At 42.5% G+C, this 14,369-nt stretch overlaps 1 long non-coding RNA gene across 2 annotated transcripts; it reads right to left on the bottom strand.

Annotated features, from left to right (window-relative positions):
• Nucleotides 1–316: 316 nt before the first annotated feature.
• LOC111097102 lies at nt 317–7,619 on the bottom strand. 2 transcript variants are annotated; one of them, XR_005362894.1, is made up of 4 exons: nt 6,031–7,619; nt 3,901–4,353; nt 3,054–3,133; nt 317–700 (listed from the first exon to the last, which is right to left on the bottom strand). It is a non-coding gene; the product is annotated as an uncharacterized LOC111097102 (long non-coding RNA). The 2 variants fall into 2 exon arrangements; XR_005362893.1 differs by lacking the exon at nt 317–700 and adding an exon at nt 1,313–1,747.
• Between the last annotated feature and the right edge of the window lie 6,750 nt (nt 7,620–14,369).

Below are 14,369 nucleotides of genomic sequence, written 5' to 3' on the forward strand. Positions count from 1 at the left end.
CTAGATTACTGATTTATTTGCCCCTCTCTTTCTTCCTTCCTTTATTTCTAACCTTTAATATGCAATCATTTTCATTTTGCCTGAAAAAAAAAGTGCTTTAGAATTTTCTTCAGTGAATCCACTGATACTAAACTCCGTTTTTGTTTTAATTTTCTCCCCATTTTTTGTCTAGATAATTTTGTAACTTAGAAATAATTGTAAGGGTGCCTGCATGGCTCAATCAATTAAGCTTTGGCTTGGGTCATGGTCTTGGGAGTCCTGAGGTCGAGCCCCAAGGCTGGCTCTATGCTCAGCAAGGAGTCTACTTGTCCCACTGCCTCTCTCCCTTCTCATGCTCGTGCTCTCTCTCTGTCTCTCTCAAATAAATAAATAAAATATTTTAAAAATTTATAAACATAACCTCTTGTTTTCCTGAATTGTTTAGAAATAAGTAGCCAGTGTGATGCCCCATCACATTTAAATACTTCAATGTAGAATTCTTATCCACAAGAACATTCTCTTACATAATCAAAACACAAACATCAAAATCAGAAAATTAGCATCAAATGTAAAGACTCTCAAGTTTTGCCAATTGTTCCAATAATATCCTCTGGAAAATTAGAAGATCCAAATCAGATGACATGTTGCATTAAATTGTTATGTCTCTTTATTCTTCTTTAATCTGGAATAGCTCCTCAGATGTTCCTTGTCTTTTATGACCCTGAAATTTATAAAGATTACAGGACTGGGGATCCCTGGGTGGCTCAGGGGTTTAGCACCTGCCTTTGGCTCAGGGCATGATCCTGGAGTCCCGCGTTGGGCTCCCTGCATGGAGTCTGCTTCTCCCTCTGCCTGTCTCTCTGCCTCTCTCTGTGTGTCTGCCATGAATAAATAAATAAAATCTTAAAAAAAAAAAAAAAGATTACAGGACAATTATTTTGGAGAATGTCCCTCCATCTGGGTTCACCTGATGTCCCCTCATGGTAAGATTCAGGTTCTGTGTTTTTGGCAAGAATACTACAAAAGTGCTGTGTTTTTCTTGTTTCATCTATCAGATAAGTACCCAGTCAAGATTTGTGCCATTATTGGTGATATGAACTTTGGTCACTTGAGCAAGGTAGTGTCTGCCTGATTCCTCCACTGTATAATTACCTTTTCTCCCTTGTCATTAATAAGTACTTTTAGGAGTTATTTTGAAATTGTGTCTATGTCCTTACCTCATCAAACATTTGCCCCCTAGTTTCATCGTGCATTGACATTTTTTTAAGATTTTATTTATTTATTCATGAGAAATACACAAAGAGAGGCAGAGACATAGGCAGAGGGAAAAGCTGGCTCACTGCAGGGAGCCCGATGTGGGACTCATCCCAAGACCCCAGTCCCAAGACCCCAGGATCATGCCCTGAGCCAAAGGCAGAAGCTCAACCACTGAGCCACCCAGACATCCCCCATTGGCATTTCTTTGCTGAATTAATTATGATGATGATGGCTGCCAGATCAAGATTTTCTAACTCCACCTTCTCTCTTCATTGGCATTCTGCTGGAAGAAAAACTTTTCTTCTCTCTTCATTTGCTTATTCATTTAGTTAGTTATATCAGTATGGGCCCAACAATTCCTACTTATTCCGTGGGTTAGAATCCATTAATAATACCATCAGTCATTCAGATGCTCAGATAGTCCCAGATTTGGGCAACAGGAATCCCTTCAACTTGAGTATTCCAGATTCATCTTGGACTTTCTATGCCCTAACCCTGGAGTCAGTCATTTCTAGAAATAAATAATTAATTAATAAATTTTAAAAAATAAAAATTGGTTCCTTTTACTAAAAATAATATTTAGGAGCCAAGATCTGAACATTAGGCATGCTTATTCTCATTATGGTGTTGCTGCACCTGGGCCTTCACAGGGGCCAAAGGGAGGGAATACATGCATGTGGACACACACACATCTACATCTGTATTTGTTTTCTATCAAAAAATCATGATTCACTTTAGTATCTCAATTCCAATATAGTTTTCTATCTTTCTCTCTTTGACAGTGAGAACCCTGTCTCCTATTTTTCTCAATATATTTATTTATTGGATCATGTTATGGACTGAATTGTCTCCCCAGAATCTGTATGTTAAAGCCCTAAGCCCCCATCACCACCACAGCTCAGAAAGTGACTATATTTGGAGATAGAGACCCTTTAAAGAGGTGATTACATTAAAATGAGGCTATTAGGGACACTTGGGTGGCTCAACGATTGAGTGCTCAGGGCATGATCCTGGCATCCGGGATCAAGTCCTACATTGGGCTCCCTGCAGGGAGCCTGCTTCTCCCTCTGCCTATGTCTCTGCCTCTGTGTGTGTGTATCTCATGAATTAATAAATAAATCTTTAAAAAATAAAAATAAATAAATGAGGCTATTAGAATGGGCCTCAATCCAATCTGACTGGGGTCCCCATAAGAAGAGGGAATTTGGACACACAGAGAAATACCAAGAATGTGCACACACAGGAAAGACCACATGAGCAACCAGTGAGCAGGTGGCCATCTGCAACTTAAGGAGAGAGGCCTCAGGAGAAACCAACACAGCCAATTATTTGATCTTGGATTTCTAGACCCTAGAATCATGAAAAATAAATTTCTGTTGTTGAAAGCCACCCTGTCGGTAGCATTTTGTTATGGCAGCTGTAGTAAACTAATACAAATCAATCTCCCTCCCTCACTCCCTCACACATCTAATATGTAACTAGTCTCCTATCACTGCTTCTCACACCCTCCCAGTCCACCCCTCAGATGAGTGGGTATCCTCCTTACCCCATTCAGGTTCCGACACCCCATACTGGCTGACCCTGCCACTACTAACATCACTAACATCACTCCCCCGATGTATATGCCCACCTCACCCTACCTAGGCTCTGATTCCCCATCATGGACCACCACTGCCCCCAATGCACCCCCTCCCCTGTGCCTGTGCCCTCCTTGCCCCACTCAGGCTTTGACACCTGGTGCCAGGCCACTGACATCCTCATCACACAGATGTTTAGCTTGCTTAGCCTTACTCGCCGACTTTTGGACTAAATCTCACCTTCATTCTTCCAAGATACTTTCACCTTTTCCAGGCCAGCTTTCTCTGGGCATCAGTGCCAACTAAAAGAACAGATGAACCTGCAAGGATGTGTCCAATTTATTACACATATTGCTTAGACCTGAGTCAGCAGGACTGACCTGCAGAAATCAAAAAGTTCTCAAGCACACAGACCTGGTCTTATATTTATATAATAAAAAAGCCTCTCTTCCTTATTTTCCATCTCCTGACTCAACCCATACCTGGTACCTCACTCAGGTGGTCTGACAGTCTTAGTTCCCTCCACTGTGGTGTCGTATAATCTGGGGACCTGGATGTTTCCTATCTTAGGTGCTAGGGATGCCAACCAACATTGAGGAGATCTGAATCTTTCTTCATTTTCCTTAAACTCCGTGGTCTACTTTTGTTGGGGCAGAGGCTTCTTTTCCTTAGATTTTTTTTTTGTTACATCTACTGATTTCTAAAACATTATTAGACCTTTTACATTTTATTTTACAGCTCATCAGAGTGGGCATGAGGCTGCAGAGATTTGTGTCAAGAACAATCCAATTGCAGGGGTGCCTGGGTGGCTCAGTCAGTTGGACAATCAACTCTTGATTTTGTCTGGGATCATCTCAGGGTCATGGGATCAAGCCCTGCATTGGGCTCCACACTCAGTGGGGAGTCTGCTTGAGATTCTCTCTCTCCCTCTCCCTCTGGCCCTCCCCAACTTCCCACACACACACTCTCTCTCTCAATAAAATAAATAAATATATATTAAAGGAAAAAAATAAAGAAAAATCAGATTGTAGAGAGTAGCAGAGCTAAGAGATGATGTAGTTCTCAGGAGGCAGAGGAAAAAACTCACCTGGGTTCTTGACATTCCAGTTTACACTTCCAGTACCTTCTTATAGGTCCGACTACGCCCAGAATCCACTAAATGCTCCTTCAGCTTGTGCTAGCCTGATTGGGATTCTGGGGCTTTGCACAGAGAGGTGTGTCTTGGACATTCATTTATCTGCAAATCTTAGTCCATCCAGCCAAAAACTTTGTCATCTAAAACGAGTGCCTACACCGCTTCATGCTGGATGGTCCAGCCGATCTTCAGTGAGAAGCACCTATTTCCGTAGCAATCTCTCATTCACATAAATTCAGTATTCTCTGCCAACCAACTAGCTGTGCACAATCTCAGGGTTTGTAGAGGCTGGTTTAGTGAAGGAACCAATGGATTTTATCACAACATATATTCTTTGCATATTGCACTGCGATGGACCCTATTCATTCTGAAGATCTCCCAGATGGCTCAGCCAATCTGCAGCACCTACAATGCATATTTATTGAGCACCAGAGAGTGCAATCTCTGACAAGGAAACCAACTCAGGTCTAGTTCTTTAATAGGGCATTGCTCAGACTGCTACCCCTTTAGGCAGTGTGCTTTCATTTGCACTACCATATTACCTTAACTTACTCAAAATTTCGGAAACCTGAAAAATGACTCTAAATCACAGACCCCAGTTCCCTTATCTCACTCATTTTTATTCCTCTTGGAATTTATGTCCTGACTTCACAAGTCTAAGAATGATTGCTCTGGCTGCCTGCACTGCACAACCTGCTGGGGGCTGGAAGCCCCAGCTGTGCTTTCTCTGCCTCTGACACCTCCCCTGGCAATAAACAGAACTCTATTAGGGCTTCCCTAATGGCTCCTGAAGCAATGGGCAACACTGCAGCTCATTAATAGTGGCACTATCACCGTGGGGCTAGAGGGAAGAAATGTTTATTTGGTTCCAGAAAATGAGCCAACCCCACCATTAGACAATGCCCACAGAGGTGAGGTGAGAAGAAGCCATTTATAGAAAAAGCAGCTTATTTTGCTGAAATCTCCACTGCAAGATGAAGTGGTTAAAGCCATTGCAGCAAAAGTCACCCACCATGGCTGACACTGAGCCTTGTAGGAAGGAGCTGCCTCTTCAGGGGAGGTAGAAAATCACCCCCAGGCCTCAGAATGGGAAGGCAGATGACTGGAAAACCTCCGTCTACAATTCTCCCTTGCCTTCCCAGCTCTTTCTCAAGGAGGTCCCCAGCTAAGCTGCTGGGTCTCCCACTATGGACAAGAAGGGTTTGTTTTTTGGTGTGGGGTTAGGGGGAGCATTTGCATTTGGTTTCACTGAACTCTCAAGCATTCCTGTGGGTCAGGCAAGGCTCTAAGGATCCAAGTGCATTTAACCCTCACTGTGAAGTAGATATCCTTGGTAGCCTCATCGTTCAGTTGGGGAAACTGAGGCTCAGAGAGGCTAATTAACATGCCCAGGGGCCCACAGCTAACCTATAAAGGAACAAGAATTTGGACACAGGCTGACTGGTCCCATAGCACACAGTCTTAACTCTAGGCTGTATTTCTAGTGATGGCCAACAATAATAGGCAACATTTATTAAAGTGTCTTCCTTCCAATACACAAGACACCTTCAAAGATGTCGCCACATTTATCATAGGGTAATGCCTTTCTAATCTGGAAAGGTGTGGTCTAGGTAGTCAAATTTGGGACAGAACATGGTGTGAAAGCATGTGGCATTCAGTGTGGATTTATCTGAGAAATGGGGGCTAAAGAGTTTTATGTTAGCCTTCTAGAGTTTTCTGATTTTCTACATATGTGATCCCAGAAAAGCTTAATCCAGTCCCTTCTGTCCTCTCCTGAGGTCAGGAACAACACGCCCATCAGATTTTTTAAATGCCTCCCCAGGTGTTTGCACGCAGAGGTTCTTGATAAAACAGGTTGTGCTTCAAGTCTTTACCTCCTAAAACTAGGCTGAAGCCAGTTCTTGCCTGCTCCCTCCTTTATGTCCCCTAAAGGCAATCCCCGCCCCCATCAGTGTTAAATACAAATTCAAAAGCCAAAGAAACCAGGGATGCAGTAAGATTTGGAACAATTACATGCCTCATTCCCCTCCTCCCCCCGCTCTTACTCTGCGGGATTTTATTCCCCCTTCTCTCAAACTATACCTTCTTATGCCTCTAGTAAGCTCTTGTCACTGATAAAGCCAGTCACGGGAAACATCCTTTTAACATTCTTCTAGCTTGCCCAGGAAATGAGTGATGCTCATTGAAGGTATGGCAAAGTACTCTTCCTGCAGGCCCCTTCTCATTCTCCAATCCAGGACACCCTGGGAAGACCTCGGGCTTGCAAATGCTTAGTAGAGGGGGAGAAAAGTTTTAGGAATTATTTGAAGAGCCCTCCAAATGGAAGCACAGTTCTCAGCACCAAGTAGACAGGGTAATAAAAGAAGGTGGAAAAGGTAGGTTCCAGCAGTAACCTGTGTTTCCAAGAAGAGCCTCCATTGACTCCCAGTGACTGAGATCCCTCCCTAGGAGGTGAAGAATGGGGAAATGCACAGCCAAGGATGAAGCCTGATGAAGGAATTACAGTCTGTATTATTTTTTAAAGCCCAAAATGGAATTACTTACATAAACTGGATGCTGGGGGGGAGGGGCCCCTGGTAGAGTCACAACGGCAGGCATACCACCCCCCATATAGCACAGCACAAGCTACTTAGCCCTCAAGTCAGGGGCAGGACAAGAAGGCAATCGATTCTGCCCTCAATTCTTGAAAGACAAACCTGGCTACTGTTTTCCTTTTTTTAAATGATCAGACTGAGTTTTTGAAAATCATATTGTGTAAGAACATACATTGACTTGAAAACAAAAATGGTTCACAAAAAAATGTTTAAACAAAAAGAATCATTTCCTCAAAGAATAAGATCTAGCTCAGATGGTTCAACAGACTTTCATGATGGAACTATTAACAAAGGTAGAATCAGGGTAAAGAGTAACAAGATCGTTAGGGTACCATTATGCTAGCAACATTGGGAAGTAATTACTATCAAGGGGCTTCGAGGGACAAGGGGGAGAAAATGGAATTTCTGGAGTTCAGTGAGAGCTGAACCCCAAGGAGGGCCCACTGCCAAAAAATACATCCCAAAGCAGGAAGAGATTTCTCTCTCCCCTCACCCACCTATCTCCTAGCGGTCAAATTCAATCAGAAAGCCAGCAGCAAAGGAGCTAAGTAATGCATTGTGTGGGTATGCCTGGAGCAGGGCAAAGAAGGATGGAGAGTAGGGCATGAAGACAGTGATCCACACATCACCAACCCACAGTAGCACCCCAGTCCCTTCTCATCCCATTGTCCTATTTTTCCATTGCACCTGATGCTTTATTTTTATCTCTTTGTTCCCTCTGTCCCACCATTAGAATGTAAGCTCCTTGAAAGCAGGGATTTTATCTGTCCAAAACTATATCCCCACATGGAATATTGGGACCTAAGAATGAGGAAAGCATCCTCTTTGGAGAGGGGTGGAGAGTATGGCCCAGCACAGGTTCTCAGAGCCTGTGTGGGGTTAGGAGGGCATCTGCACTGGGAAAGAAATTGGAAAGCAGAGATTCCTATATGCCTGGCTACATACAGGACTGATCAAATAAGTGAAAAAACTTAAGATAATTTACTGTTGGGGCACCTGGATGACTCAGTCAGTTAGGTGGCTGACTTCGGCTAAGGTCATGAACTCAGAGGTCTTATGGTCAAGACCCGAGTCAGGCTCCCCACTCAGTAGAGAGTCTGCTTCTTCCTCTCCCTCTGCCCCTCATCTTGCTTTCTCTCAAATAAATAAATAAATAAAATATTTTTTAAAAAAGATAAGTCATTTAGAGAAGATACAAATATGGAAAAAGAAAATTTGATGAGCTCCATGGTAATGGATTGGAATCGGAGGTATTGGTGTGAATTCATGGTTTCCAAGATAGACAGATATACAAGTAAATATGGATGTAAATGTGTATATGAGTTTATGTGTACATTGTGTGTGGAAGTGTGTGGGTGTATATACCCAACTGTGACCTTGAGTGGGCCTTGCAAGAGGGACACCCTAATAGCAATGAGCTATTATATAACTATACAATAGCAATGCTTAACATTCAAATCTTGGCTTCTAAATACCACTGTCCACTAAATGGCACTAGGAACCCTTAGAGAAATAACTCATTTCAGGCCTGGGACAGGGGAAGTTTAAGAGGAGCTCACAACATCTTTTGCCAGAAAAGAATGATCAAAGAATAATGAGGACATGTCAAAAGGACACAGAAGTCAGTCTGAAGAGTTTCTACTAGCCAAACTGGACTATTTTAGCATAAAAATAAACAATGATGAGAATAGATTTAACCCACTAAATAACATAGGAAACTCTGAGCCCATTAATCAAGTGATTAATTGAATTGCTTGATAAAGAATAGAATATTTACAGACTCACAAATGCTAACCAAATTACTAAAAAAAAAAATTAATGTTTTACTATGGTTATGTAAGATGTTATCATAGGGGGAATTATAGGAAGGTACAGGGACTTCTTTATATTATTTTTGCAACTTCCTGTGAGTCTATAATTATTTCAAAATTTAAAATAAATTTTAATTTTAAAAAAGTAACTTTATATTAGAGAAGCCTGTTTGACCATTACCTTAATCAAGAAGTGAAAGTTAACATCATCCATAATAAGTCAAATGAAAACTATGTGCCACCTCATAGGATGCAACCGGAAGAGTGCAGTGTCATCTCTGATTTTCCTCTTAAAGATACAGTCTGAATCTAATACTGGAAAACATTAGACAAACCCAAAATGAAGGCCCAAATTGAGAGACATTTTACAAGTTAACTGGCTTGCAATCTTCAAAAGTTTCAAGGTCATTAAAATTAAAGAAAGATTGAGGAACTATTCTAGACTAAAGGAGATTGGAGACATAACTTGAATACAGCATGTGATTCTGAACTGGATCCTTTTGCCATAAAGAAAATTATTAGGACAGTGGGTGATTCTTGAGTGGGGCCAAGGATTAGATTGTAGAAAAATGTTGAAATCCTGATTTTGATGGTTATATTGTAGAGATATATATGTATATATATCTATATACACTGTGGTTATTCTGTTGAAAACGCAAACTAAAAGTATTCCAGTGTGAAATTCCTCTGTATTACAGTTGGAATTTTCTATTAGTTTGTGACTGCTTCAAAAGGAAGTTTTTAATTATTAAAAAATATATATATAACTACATCCCCAGCATCTAGAACAGGCATGGCATTCCAAATGCTCAATAAATATTTGAATGAATTAATGAACTATGTAAACAAGTACAACAAACACATGCTTAGAAATAAAGACATCCAAATACTAACAGGGCTTTTTTCAAGGAATGGATTTATCATAGGTAATTTGGGTTTGTTTGTTTGTTTTTTTTTTTACTTTGTGCTTTTCTTTTCATAAATTTTACATCAAGCATATATTATTGTTAAATTGGTCATGCTGCTCACTAGCTAAGAATAACACTTCAGAAGCACTACAAGTCTTGTCCTTGAGTTTGGGGGTTCCAACACTTGATATTATCAGTTACTTAGACCAGATCCTTAGAAAGTGCTTCATTCAGTACAGGAGCACCTGGCTGGCTCGGTTGGTTAAGTGTCCAACTTTTGATCTCAGCTGAGGCCGTGATCTCAGGGTCATCAGTTCAAGCCCTGTGTTAGGCTCTATGTCCAGCAAGAAAAAAAAAGAAAAAAAGAAAAAAAGAAACCACTTTAGTGCATCCAAGTACATAGAATATCAATTATTTATTAATTATTAGTGGGACATGTATCTTCCTAGTTTCTAGAATATTCTTGCCCATTACCCAAAGCTCTCTCCTTTCTAGAATCACGTTTCCTGGATAGTAGAAGCAGTCATCAGCATTTTGGTGAACATGTAGTCAAACAAAGAGAGTCGGAGAGTCTTGTATGATAAGTAATTCTCATTAAGGAAAGAACTGGTCAATTATTCTGGATGCAGAGTTCCAGTGACCAGGACATTAGATACTACTGGCTAAATATTGATAAATTCTGATTAAAAGGATACTTTTTCTGGGCTTGGGGTGGACTGTTATCACTTAATGGTTGTGTTAATTTCCATTTTTCCTTTATTGATGATTATATTTTGCCTCAGTGTCTCCATGATGGGATGTGATCAGCATTCTAGCTTCTTTAGCAACATATTCACAGGTCACCTCTTAAAATGAGTAGCTTCTGCAGTTGGTTGCTGTACATAATGTTCATTTGTTTTAATTAACACCTAAATTTTGGGGGCAGCCCTGGTGGTGCAGCGGTTTAGCGCCACCTGCAGCCTGGGGTGTGATCCTGGGGACACTGGGTCAAGTCCCACATCGGGCTCCCTGCATGGAGCCTGCTTCTCCCTCTGCCTGTTCCTCTGCCTCTCTCTCTCTCTCTGTGTCTCTATGAATAAACAAATAAATAAATAAAATCTTAAAAAAAAAACACCTAAATTTTGTATTTTAATAGGCAATATATTCACATGGTCAAAATTCAAAAGGCACAATGGGACATATGGTCATCCCTGTCTCCTAATCATCTTGGTCACCTCCCTAGAAGTAATTGATATTATCAGTTTCCTGTATATCATTCCAGGGAGATAAACATGCATACACAACACACACACACACAGACATTTTTCACCCTCTGTAGAACTTTCCATGCTGTTCTTCACCTTGCTTTTTTTTCACCAAAAATCTATCTGGGGGTAGTTTTATATCAGTATATAAAGAGCCTCCTTATTCTTATTCTTGTCTTTTTTCAGTGCACAGTATTCCACTGAATGAATGTACTATCATTTTTTAAACTAGTCTCCTACTAATGGACATTAAGAAGGCTTCCAAACTTTCACTATTACACAATGTTCCATTTACCTAAGTCATTTTGCACATAAGCAAACATTTTTTGGATCAATTCCTAGCAGTGTAATTGCTGGGTCAAAGGTATATGCATTTTTTATTTTGATAATATTGATAGGTTGCCAAAGTATCTCCCTTAGAAGTTGTAGGAGAGCCTTACTGAGCACTAATAAAATTCTGGATTTTGCTAATCTGGTTATGAAAAAGGATATACCAGAGAAGGGTTTGTCTTTTAAGATTTTATTTATTTATTTGAGAGAGAGAGAGAACAGGGGAGGAGCAGAATGAGATGAGCAGAGGGATAGGGAGAGGGACAAGCAGACTCTGCACTGAGCATGAAGCCCCACATAGGGTGCAATCTCATGACCCTGAGATCATGACCTGAGCCAAAATCAAGACTGAGCCACTCAGTTACCCGTCAGGAGTTTTAAACCACATTTTACTTATATTGAGTGACAGTGGGATCCCTTCATTTTTACTTCCTTTTCTGTATAGTTGGTATAGATGCTTTCATTTTTCTTTTTTTTTTAAGAGTTTATTTATTTATTCATGAGAGACAGAGGGGGGCGGACAGAGACACAGGCAGAGGGAGAAGCAGGCTCCATGCAGGGAGCCCAATGTGGGACTCGATCCCAGGACCCTGGGATCACACCCTAGGCTGAAGGCGGCGCTAAACCGCTGAGCTACCTGGGCTGCTCAATGCTGTTCATTTTTCTATTGAGATTATTTTTGAAGTACCTTATATATTAAGAAAATCACTTTTCTGCGATAGGAGTTAAAGATATTTTATACCAAACTAAGCGTCTTTTGACTTTCAATAGTTTTTGCCCTGAGAGCACAAATTCTGCCTAAGTTTAAATCCTGGCTCTGCCACTCACTGACTGTGTGACTTAACCGAGGACTCAACTAGTTATCAGTGAAGTGGTACTATTATTAGTAGTACCTATCTCACACTGTTGTCCTAATGAAAAGAATGAATATATAGAAAAATCTTAGAAAATATAAGGCATATGACAAGGATTACATGGTTTTTCTCTTTTTAATGTAGTCAAATTTAATGTTGTTCATTTTAGATGCAAAACTCATATTTGCCTTGGCTTCAAATTCTGGAGGTGAAATTTAAAAAAAAAAAAGAATTAAAAAAAATATTTTATTTATTTATTTATGAGACACAGGCAGAGACACAGGCAGAGGGAGGAAAAGCAGGCTCCACGCAAGAAGCCAGGTGCAGGGCTCGATCCCGGGAATCCGGGATCACGCCCTGAGAAAAAGGCAGACGCCCAACCACTGAGCCACCCAGGCGTCCCAGGAATTATTTTTTTCTTTAAACATTTATTTATTTTAGAGAGAGAGTGTGAGCAGGGGAAAGGGCAGAGGGAATGGGAAAGGGAGACTCTCAAGCCGACTCCACACTAAGCATGGAGCCGACCCTTGGTTCGAACTCATGACACATGAGATCATGACATGAACTGAAATCAAGAATCCATCCCTCAACCTACTGAACCACCCAGGAGCCACTATTTTTACTTTTGATGGTAATATGCACCATCCAGATATCCAGCCTTCCTCATAACAGAGGCTACTTAATCCATGGACATGTAAACCAAGCCGTGAGGTGCTTTATAGTCACCATATCTACTCCTCACTATAACTCTTCAGTACAGATGGTCATCCTCATTTTATCTATGAGGAAACTGAGGCTCACAGAGGCCAAATGACTCACCCAAGACCAAGTTCCTTTTGTGCCTTGATTTGTAAATGTTCTCTAACCTTTTTTTTCTCAGGTGTGCCTGTTGCAGATGGCTGAGGCAGAAGCTGTGCCTGAGCCCCAGCTGCCGGGCTGCGGCCATTCACTCCGCATGCCCCAAGCCAACTCCTTCCTGACCTTCACCAGTGACCCTAGCTGTTCAGTTTACAATCCCCTTTGACTCCTCCCACAAAGTTCATCAAGCCTTGCAGCTCCTCCCTCCTCTGAAGTGTCTCCCATCTACACTCCGGTCCATCCCAGCGGCCACCACTCGGCTTCAGTCCTCACTACTTTTCACCGAGTTGCTGCAATAAGCTCCTAAGGAGGCTCCCGGCCGACTTGCACAGGTCTCTCCCACTGTGCTGCCTGGGTGACCGCTCCAAAGTGCAGCTCTAGTCCCGCACTCCCCAACTCTCAGACCTTCCGGGTCTCTCGGCCTGCTCCTACCCCTGACCTTTGACCCAACCTACCCAGCAGGGTTTTGCTTCCAGGACTCCCCTCCCATCCAGCCAAAATAAATGCCTCACTATTCCTTGAACAGGCAGGTGGTTTATTTAGCTCAGAATTTCTCTCTGCCTTCTCTTCTGGGCCACTCAAGCTTCACAACGCTGTCCTTTATTCTGACTATACTCACTTCTCATTCCACTTACCACCTCTCCCCATTCCACACCCTGCATTTGTTTGTAAACTCCTTGAGAGCTTAAATTCTACAATGCTTTCACACTGAGATACAACTGATAAACCACACAACCTATTTTCTAACCCGTCCAGCCACTCAGAGGGACCTGGGTTAACAAGGCACGTGGTGTGCCAGGCCTAGTAGTGGCAACAACCAAGCCCAGCCTATTTGTATAATTTTTTTTTTCTTTCTTTCCTTTTTAACCAACCCCTGCCCCCGCACCACCACCACCAAGCCTGCCTGTTTGAACCCAGCCTGATCTTCTCACAAAACCATCACTTCTAGGGATCCCTGGGTGGTGCAGTGGTTTAGCACCTGCCTTTGGCCCAGGGCGCGATCCTGGAGACCCGGGATCGAATCCCACGTCGGGCTCCCGGTGCATGGAGCCTGCTTCTCCCTCTGCCTGTGTCTCTGCCTCTCTCTCTCTCTCTCTGTGTGTGACTATCATAAATAAATAAAATAAATAAATAAAATATTAAAGAAAAAAAAATCACTTCTGGCCAAGTGCCCATTGCAAGCTTCTAAAAGTTCTGATAGCTCTCAGCTCGCATCTGGAACAGGGACAGCACATAGAGAACATTCTGGAAATATCAGTCGTACAAACAAACTTTGCCTTGGAGAGAACATCAGGACATCAGATCAACTTCATGGTTCAAAAGAAGAAATGAAGGCACAAAAAAGAAGAGACTCTTCCTAGGTCATAGAGCAAGGCAGGAAAACAGAACTAGACTTAGAAGTGACCTTCCTTGACGGCCGTCCAGACCACGGTCCTCCGCACCTCGGAGCCATACACACCTAGGGTCAGCAGCCTCGGCTGCTGAGGTCACCTGAGGTCACTGCCCAAGACGTCACCACCTGTTTCTTTCTCCCTCACCTCAGAGACGCCTTTGTCTTTCCCACAGTAACATCTTTCCTCCCCTCGAAATCTCAGCTTTAAATATAGTAGCCCAAGGCAGCAGGAGGACGACTCCCGGCGGGATCAACTGGCTGCGGAAAGCGAAGGTATCCGCTGCTGGGCCTGTACCGCTCCTTCAGAGACTCCGCCTCCTCGGAGCTTCCGGGGTCGGAACTCCGCCCCCGGCGCGCCAGGCCCCGCCCCCGGCCCCGCCCCGGCCCCGCCCCCGGCGCGCCAGGCCCCGCCCCAGACTCGCCCGCCCA

The sequence above is a fragment of the Canis lupus genome, chromosome 8 (genome assembly GCF_011100685.1).
Source record: "Canis lupus familiaris isolate Mischka breed German Shepherd chromosome 8, alternate assembly UU_Cfam_GSD_1.0, whole genome shotgun sequence".
Taxonomy (NCBI): Eukaryota; Metazoa; Chordata; class Mammalia; order Carnivora; family Canidae; genus Canis; species Canis lupus.